The sequence below is a fragment of the Labrus mixtus genome, unplaced genomic scaffold (genome assembly GCF_963584025.1).
Source record: "Labrus mixtus unplaced genomic scaffold, fLabMix1.1 SCAFFOLD_49, whole genome shotgun sequence".
In the NCBI taxonomy this organism is placed as follows: Eukaryota; Metazoa; Chordata; class Actinopteri; order Labriformes; family Labridae; genus Labrus; species Labrus mixtus.
The window spans coordinates 360,001-367,500 of NW_026870198.1; the positions used below are offsets into that span (position 1 = coordinate 360,001).

Consider the following 7,500-nt stretch of genomic DNA (forward strand, 5'->3'; position numbering starts at 1 on the left):
AGACAACAAAAAGTGTGCAGGATGTGCATCCAGCCGGGACACATCCTGAGAGAGTGTCCAGAATTTATGTGCCACAACTGAGGGGTGCAGGGACACTTTGCGCGAGAGTGCAGCGCGAACAGCACAAAATGCACAAACTGTAAAAAAAGAGAAAATGAATGTGAGTGTGAGAACGGAGAGGAAAGCAAGAACGAGGTGGAGGAGGTGTACGAGGATGAAGACGAGGCGGAGGAGGTGTACGAGGAGGAGGCGGAGGAGAAGGAGGTGATCGGAGCAAGCAGGAAGGAGATCAGAGAAGACGAGAACAGTGACGGAGAAATGGAGCAGAGCGGAGAGAGCGGAGGAGAACGGGCGTCAGAGTGCGAGCTGGAGACGCCGGAGCTGGCTGGAGAGGGAGGACAGCAGAAGCAGCGAAAAACGAGCGAGAGAGGGAAAAAAGGAGACGGAAGGGACGTGGCAGAAGACCCGGGGGTAAGCATGAGCACAGAGGGGAGGGAGATGCCTGAGAGTAGTGTTGGACAGGCGGGAGGGAGAAAAATCATGCTAAATAATACGGGTAAAAGCACCAGTCCCAATGAAACGGACAGTGAAATGGATGTGAGTGAACTGGCGAGTGCGCAAAAAAGACTAAGTCTTGGACAACGAAAAAAGTTGGTGAAAAAATTGAAATGTAAGGACAAATAATGACTGACAATAACCCCTGTAAATCCGTTTTTTTTGTTTTTATTTTTATGATAATGGCCTTTAATTTATTTTCGATAAACGTGAATGGACTAAGGAACAAAGAAAAAAGACATGCGATTCTTTCCTTGCAGAATGACGTTTTGTGCCTGCAGGAGACCAGGTGGGATGATTCCCTGGTGGAAGACATAAAAAAAGACTTTGTGGGCCATATTTTCTGCTCCAATGGCACGTCGAGGGCGAGAGGAGTGGCGGTTTTAGTCAAAACGGGTCGGGTAACAGGGGTAAATTTGGTTTATGGAGACAAAGAAGGAAGAATAATAGTAATAGACTGTGTGTATGAAACGAAAAATATAAGAATCATAAATATATATGCACCGAATGGAGAAAAAGAAAGGAAAACGTTCTTCATTGCAATAAGCAAATGGTGGGAAAGGAATTGTATAATAATCGGTGACTTTAATGTGGCGATGACACCCACCGATGTGTCAAAAAATAATGTGTTTAAGGGGGATGTGAGCAGGGGGACACTTAAAGATATAATGATAACGAAACAATGCATTGATATTTGGAGATTGCTACATCCATGGGAGAGGGTGTTCTCCAGGAGACAAATTGTACTAAATACATTAAAACAATCTAGAATAGATTATGCTTTGGTGACATGCGAGGTAGTGAGGTGGATTAAAGAAGTTGAATATAAAACTAATATGTGGAGCGATCACGCTGGAATAGAAATCACGTTTAGAAAAGAAACGAATGTACGTAAAGGAGGGATATGGTGCTTTAATGCAAGCTTGCTGGATGATGGAATGTTTGTGAAAAGTATGGAAAGATTGTTGAATGATGTGGGATATGAGTGGAATGAGAGTGAAGATATGAATGTGTGGTGGGATAGTGTAAAAGGCAGAATTAAAAAAAAGTGTATCAATTATAGTAAAGAGAAAAAGTGGAGAGAAAATAGAAAGGAAGAGAATTTGAGAAAACAACTAAGTGAGGAAATAGCATCGCTTGACAGTGTAGATAATGTAGATGTCGAAAAATACATACATTTAAAAGAACAGTTGGGAGTGATTGAACTTAAAAAGAGTAGGGGTGCAGCCATTAGGAGTAAAATACAATATATGTATGAGGGGGAGAGGAGTACAGCCTTTTTTTTAGGTCTGGAAAAACAAAAACAAAAAAGAACAGAAATAAACAAATTATTAAATGAAGCAGATAAAAGTGTGACAGATAAAAAGGGAATTTTAGAAATAGTAAAGGGCTATTATGAAAGCCTGTTTTCGAGACAGGAGTGTGATAGCGTGAGTGTGAACAGAGCTTTGGGTGCCTTAAAGAAAAAACTAAGCGAGGACGATAAAATGTGGTGTGATTGTGAGTTTACAGAGGGAGAAATCAGAAGTGCTTTAGAGGGGTTAAACAAAAACAAAAGTCCTGGGAGCGATGGCCTAACTGCGGAATTCTACCAAGCTTTCAAAGAGCAGCTGGTGCCCTTGGTGAACAAATTGAGTAAATATATGGAAAAAGTGAAACATATACCAAAAAGTTTAGGGGAAGGGGTGGTTACTATTTTTTACAAAAACAAGGGGGACAATAAAAATCTGGACAACTACAGACCAATCAGCCTACTCAACACAGACTACAAAATCATAGCGAAAACAATAGCCAATAGAATCAGGGAGGTAATAGGAACAATCATAGAACAAACACAATCATACAGTATACCAAACAGAGACATAGCAGACTCAATCATTTCAATAAAACAGACGGTCAGGGATATGGAAGGGGAGGGGGGAATATGGCTAGGGATTGATTTAAATAAAGCTTTTGACAGAGTAGATCACGGGTTCATGGGGAAGGTGTTAGAGAAGTTTGGATTCGGAGAGAGAATGAGAGAATGGATAAATATGTTGTATACAGGAGCGGAAAGCAAGATAAAATGTAACGGGGAACTAACTGATTCTTTTAAAATATCAAGGTCAGTGAGACAAGGATGTCCGATGTCAGCGCTGTTGTACAGCTTGGTAGCAGAGCCGCTGGCAGCACTGATATCGGAAGACGTAAACATAAAAGGTATAGGTAAGGAAAACGTAAAAATAATACAGTATGCAGATGACGTGAATATAATGGTAAAAGGAGAGGAGGATATAGAATTAATATTAAAACATGTACAAACTTATGAAAGAGCATCTGGGGCAAAAGTAAATGAAAATAAGTCAGAAATTATGTTACTAGGTAAGGAATCCAATCTAGTTAATAAGTGGGGATTTAAAACGGTGTGTGAGAGAAGAAAAGTGTTGGGAGTGAATATGGGGAAAAATGAGAATGAATGTGATGATATAACATGGAAAGAGGTGGTGGGTAAAATTAAAAAAACATTGAATTTGTGGAAAGCGAGGGGTCTATTGTTGAGAGGAAGGGTAGCCGTAACAAATGCTCTCGTGTTGTCCAAAGTGAATCATGCGCTGAGTACTTGTACGCTTCCGGACTGGGCCTTTAAGGAGATTTCAAAGACCATTAGGGACTTTATTTGGAAAAACAAAGCAGCGAGTATAGCTCACAAAACAATAATAGGGGCTAAAGATCAGGGGGGGCTAGCTTTGATTGATTTTCTTACAAAAAAAGTAGCACTAAGAGTCAAATTGATAGGTAAATTTATGGACCAGAACCGGAACGTAGTTTGGAAAAACCACTTCAAACAATATCTGTGCAGTTTTGGACTCTACAACGAGGACAACCTGTACCAGATCAATAACCCGGATTCATTTAAACACTTGCCACGGTTTTTCCAGGAAGTACTCAGTGCGTGGTATCAGGTTTCATCCTGGACTGTACCAGAGTGCGGAACGAGAGGGTCAGTGCTACGACTGCCCTTCCTCTCGAGCCCGTATTTTAAAAATGGGGAGAGGGTAATTAAGTGTGAAGCTATGTCGAAAGCGGGATATATTAGAATAAGGGATTTACTGAACTGTGGGGGGGATTTTGATTTACAAATGGTGGTGAGGGGTTTAAAAAATAAAGGGTGTGTGTGCAGAAAGGATGTGATTGAGGAAGTGTTTGCAAATGTAAAATTGTCTTTGTCGAGCGAATGGGAAAAATTAATCAAAGAGAAGGAGGGAGTGATGCAGGACGATGTGGGGGGGATCTCCCTGTGCCTAGGGGAGAAGAAACACAACATTATAGATGTCACTACAAAAATTTGGTATAGGTGCGCAATCACACATAGAATACAGAAACCCACATCCGAAGTAAAATGGACAGACACATACCCGGACATAACAAGCAACATGATATGGAAGAACATTAACATTCCGCATACACCACATGCAATATTTGACCTAGATTTCAAACTGAGGCACAGGAGGATCTTCACCTGCATCGTCCTGCATCAGATCCATAAGGAGAGGTATGAAAGAAAGTGTTGTGTATGTGAAAGTACGGATGAGGATTTAATACATTTGTTTGTTACGTGTGGGGAATTGGTTTATTTTTGGGGAAAAATAAGAGAAATGTTGAGGAAATGCAGTAAGAATGAGTGTTGGAATGAAAGGGGGTGGGAATTGTCGGTGTTGTTGGGGGTGGGAACAAAACAAAAAAATCACAATGTAATGAATATAATTTTGGCTTTTGCAAGAAAAGCGGTTTTTAACAGGAGGAATTATGCACTGTATGAAATTAAGAAAATGAATGTGTGGAGAATGTTTGTGAATGAATGGAAAGCACATCTTAAATTACTGTACATAGCGAATGAGAGTGAGTTTATGAGAATGTTTGTGGAAGGTGCGAATGTGTGTAGAGTAAACGAGGAGGGAATTATGTGGGATGTCTAAATTATTTTGTTTTTGGTTTTTTTGGTACGAGGGCTTCTTTTTTGGTCATGGGGAAAATGGGTGATTTGATTTGGGTTTTTTTTTTCTCAGTGGTTTTTTGAGAATACTGTGGGGTTTTTGTATGTTTTTGTGGTTTGTTTTCAGAGGGGTGTTTGCTTTGGGGGAGGGACTCAGAAGAGTTGTCATGAGTTGGGGGTATCAGGGGTGATTTGAGTTTTTTTTTCTGATGCTATGTTTTTATTGTTTTTAGGGTGCCGTTTGCGTCAGAGGGGAGGTTTAATTTAGAGGGTGTATGTATTATAATAGCATTTGTTGTAAATGATGTGAAACAATTATAAATGTTTTTGTAATTTTGATAATAAAAGATAAAAAAAAAAAAAAAAAAAAACAAGCCCCATCTCGTCCCATCTCGGAAGCTAAGCAGGGTCGTGCCTGTTTAGTACTTGGATGGGAGACCGCCTGTGGAATACCAGATGCTGTAAGCTGTTTCATTTTTTTGATCATATGTTTTTTTTTGATCATATAGAGACATATTCACATGTCCAAAAATTCAGCCAGAATCAAGGGCATGACATCTTTAAAAGGCCCCTTTCTGCACACAATAATGGCTTACGGCCAAACCACCCAGAACTCGTCCGATCTCAGAAGCTAAGAAGGGTCGGGCCTGGTTAGTACTTGGATGGGAGACCGCCTGGGAATACCAGGTGCTGTAAGATTTTTCTTTTTTTTGATCATATGTTTTTTTTTATCATAGAGAGACATATTCACATGTCCAAAAATTCAGCCAGAATCAAGGGCATGACATCTTTAAAAGGCCCCTGTCTGCACACAATAATGGCTTACGGCCATACCACCCTGAACACGCCCGATCTCATTAGATCTCGGAAGTTAAGCAGGGTCGGGCCTGGTTAGTGCTTGGATGGGAGACAGCCTGGGAATACCAGGTGCTGTAAGCTTTTTCATTTTTTTGATAATATTTTTTTTTTTTATCATATAGAGACATATTCACATGTCCAAAAATTCAGCCAGAATCAAGGGCATGACATCTTTAAAAGGCCCCTTTCTGCACACAATAATGGCTTACGGCCATACCACCCTGAACAAGCCCGATCTCGTCCGATCTCGGAAGCTAAGCAGGGTCGGGCCTGGTTAGTACTTGGATGGTAGACCGCCTGGGAATACCAGGTGCCGTAAGCTTTTTCATTTTTTTGATCATATGTTTTTTTTTTTTATCATAGAGAGACATATTCACATGTCCAAAAATTCAGCCAGAATCAAGGGCATGACATCTTTAAAAGGCCCCTTTCTGCACACAATAATGGCTTACGGCCATAGCACCCTGATCTCATCCGATCTCGGAAGCTAAGCTTGGTCGGGCCTGGTTAGTACTTGGATGGGAGACCGCCTGGGAATACCAGGTGCTGTAAGATTTTTCATTTTTTTGATCATATGTTTTTTTTTATCATATAGAGACATATTCACATGTCCAAAAATTCAGCCAGAATCAAGGGCATGACATCTTTAAAAGGCCCCTGTCTGCACACAATAATGGCTTACGGCCATACCACCCTGAACACGCCCGATCTCGTCCGATCTCGGAAGCTAAGCAGGGTCGTGCCTGGTTAGTACTTGGATGGGAGACCGCCTGGGAATACCAGGTGCTGTAAGCTTTTTCATTTTTTTGATCATATGTTTTTTTTTATCATATAGAGACATATTCACATGTCCAAAAATTCAGCCAGAATCAAGGGCATGACATCTTTAAAAGGCCCCTTTCTGCACACAGTAATGGCTTACGGCCAAACCACCCTTAACTCGTCCGATCTCGGAAGCTAGGCAGGGTTGGGCCTGGTTACTACTTGGATGGGAGACCGCCTGGGAATACCAGGTGCTGTAAGTTTTTCATTTTTTTGATCATATGTTTTTTTTTATCATAGAGAGACATATTCACATGTCCAAAAATTCAGCCAGAATCAAGGGCATGACATCTTTAAAAGGCCCCTTTCTGCACACAATAATGGCTTACGGCCATACCACCCTGAACATGCCCGATCTCGTCCGATAACGGAAGCTATGCAGGGTAGGGCCTGGTTAGTACTTGGATGGGAGACCGCCTGGGAATACCAGGTGCTGTAAGCTTTTTCATTTTTTTGAACATATGTTTTTTTTTATCATAGAGAGACATATTCACATGTCCAAAAATTCAGCCAGAATCAAGGGCATGACATCTTTATAAGACCCCTGTCTGCACACAATAATGGCTTACGGCCATGCCACCCTGAAAACGCCTGATCTCGTCCGATCTCGGAAGCTAAGCAGGGTCGGGCCTGGTTGGTACTTGAATGGGAAACCGCCTGGGAATACCAGGTGCTGTAAGCTTTTTCATTTTTTTGATCATATGTTTTTTTTTTTATCATATAGAGACATATTCACATGTCCAAAAATTCAGCCAGAATCAAGGGCATGACATCTTTAAAAGGCCCCTGTCTGCACACAATAATGGCTTACAGCCATAGCACCCTGATCTCATCCGATCTCAGAAGCTAAGCAGGGTCGGGCCTGGTTAGTACTTGGATGGGAGACCGCCTGGGAATACCAGGTGCTGTAAGATTTTTCATTTTTTTGATCATATGTTTTTTTTTATCATATAGAGACATATTCACATGTCCAAAAATTCAGCCAGAATCAAGGGCATGACATCTTTAAAAGGCCCCTTTCTGCACACACTAATGGCTTACGGCCATACCACCCTGAACTTGTGCGATCTCGTCCGATCTCGGAAGCTAAGCAGGGTCGGGCCTGGTTAGTACTTGGATGGGAGACCGCCTGGGAATACCAGGTGCTGTAAGCTTTTTCATTTTTTTGAACATATGTTTTTTTTTATCATATAGAGACATATTCACATGTCCAAAAATTCAGCCAGAATCAAGGGCATGACATCTTTATAAGACCCCTGTCTGCACACAATAATGGCTTACGGCCATGCCAC

At 41.3% G+C, this 7,500-nt stretch overlaps 7 non-coding genes and 4 pseudogenes across 7 annotated transcripts in view; all 11 read left to right on the forward strand.

Annotated features, from left to right (window-relative positions):
* The first annotated feature begins 5,118 nt into the window (after window positions 1-5,118).
* Window positions 5,119-5,227, forward strand: LOC132966446 (5S ribosomal RNA; annotated as a pseudogene).
* A 121-nt stretch (window positions 5,228-5,348) lies between these two features.
* LOC132966804 (5S ribosomal RNA) lies at window positions 5,349-5,467 on the forward strand. The gene has a single exon (XR_009670461.1). It is a non-coding gene; the product is annotated as a 5S ribosomal RNA (ribosomal RNA).
* Window positions 5,468-5,589: 122 nt separating this feature from the next.
* Window positions 5,590-5,708, forward strand: LOC132966691 (5S ribosomal RNA). Its single transcript, XR_009670356.1, has one exon. It is a non-coding gene; the product is annotated as a 5S ribosomal RNA (ribosomal RNA).
* A 124-nt stretch (window positions 5,709-5,832) lies between these two features.
* LOC132966285 (5S ribosomal RNA) lies at window positions 5,833-5,941 on the forward strand (annotated as a pseudogene).
* A 121-nt stretch (window positions 5,942-6,062) lies between these two features.
* Window positions 6,063-6,181, forward strand: LOC132966644 (5S ribosomal RNA). The gene has a single exon (XR_009670312.1). It is a non-coding gene; the product is annotated as a 5S ribosomal RNA (ribosomal RNA).
* A 121-nt stretch (window positions 6,182-6,302) lies between these two features.
* On the forward strand, window positions 6,303-6,411 carry LOC132966274 (5S ribosomal RNA; annotated as a pseudogene).
* A 120-nt stretch (window positions 6,412-6,531) lies between these two features.
* On the forward strand, window positions 6,532-6,650 carry LOC132966912 (5S ribosomal RNA). Its single transcript, XR_009670551.1, has one exon. It is a non-coding gene; the product is annotated as a 5S ribosomal RNA (ribosomal RNA).
* A 121-nt stretch (window positions 6,651-6,771) lies between these two features.
* Window positions 6,772-6,890, forward strand: LOC132966808 (5S ribosomal RNA). Its single transcript, XR_009670465.1, has one exon. It is a non-coding gene; the product is annotated as a 5S ribosomal RNA (ribosomal RNA).
* A 123-nt stretch (window positions 6,891-7,013) lies between these two features.
* LOC132966196 (5S ribosomal RNA) lies at window positions 7,014-7,122 on the forward strand (annotated as a pseudogene).
* Window positions 7,123-7,243: 121 nt separating this feature from the next.
* LOC132966830 (5S ribosomal RNA) lies at window positions 7,244-7,362 on the forward strand. Its single transcript, XR_009670485.1, has one exon. It is a non-coding gene; the product is annotated as a 5S ribosomal RNA (ribosomal RNA).
* Window positions 7,363-7,483: 121 nt separating this feature from the next.
* The window catches only part of LOC132966701 (5S ribosomal RNA), a 119-nt gene continuing 102 nt past the window's right edge, over window positions 7,484-7,500 (forward strand). Inside the window, exon 1 of the ribosomal RNA XR_009670365.1 lies at window positions 7,484-7,500. This exon is cut by the window's right edge and continues 102 nt beyond it. This is a non-coding gene — a ribosomal RNA (5S ribosomal RNA).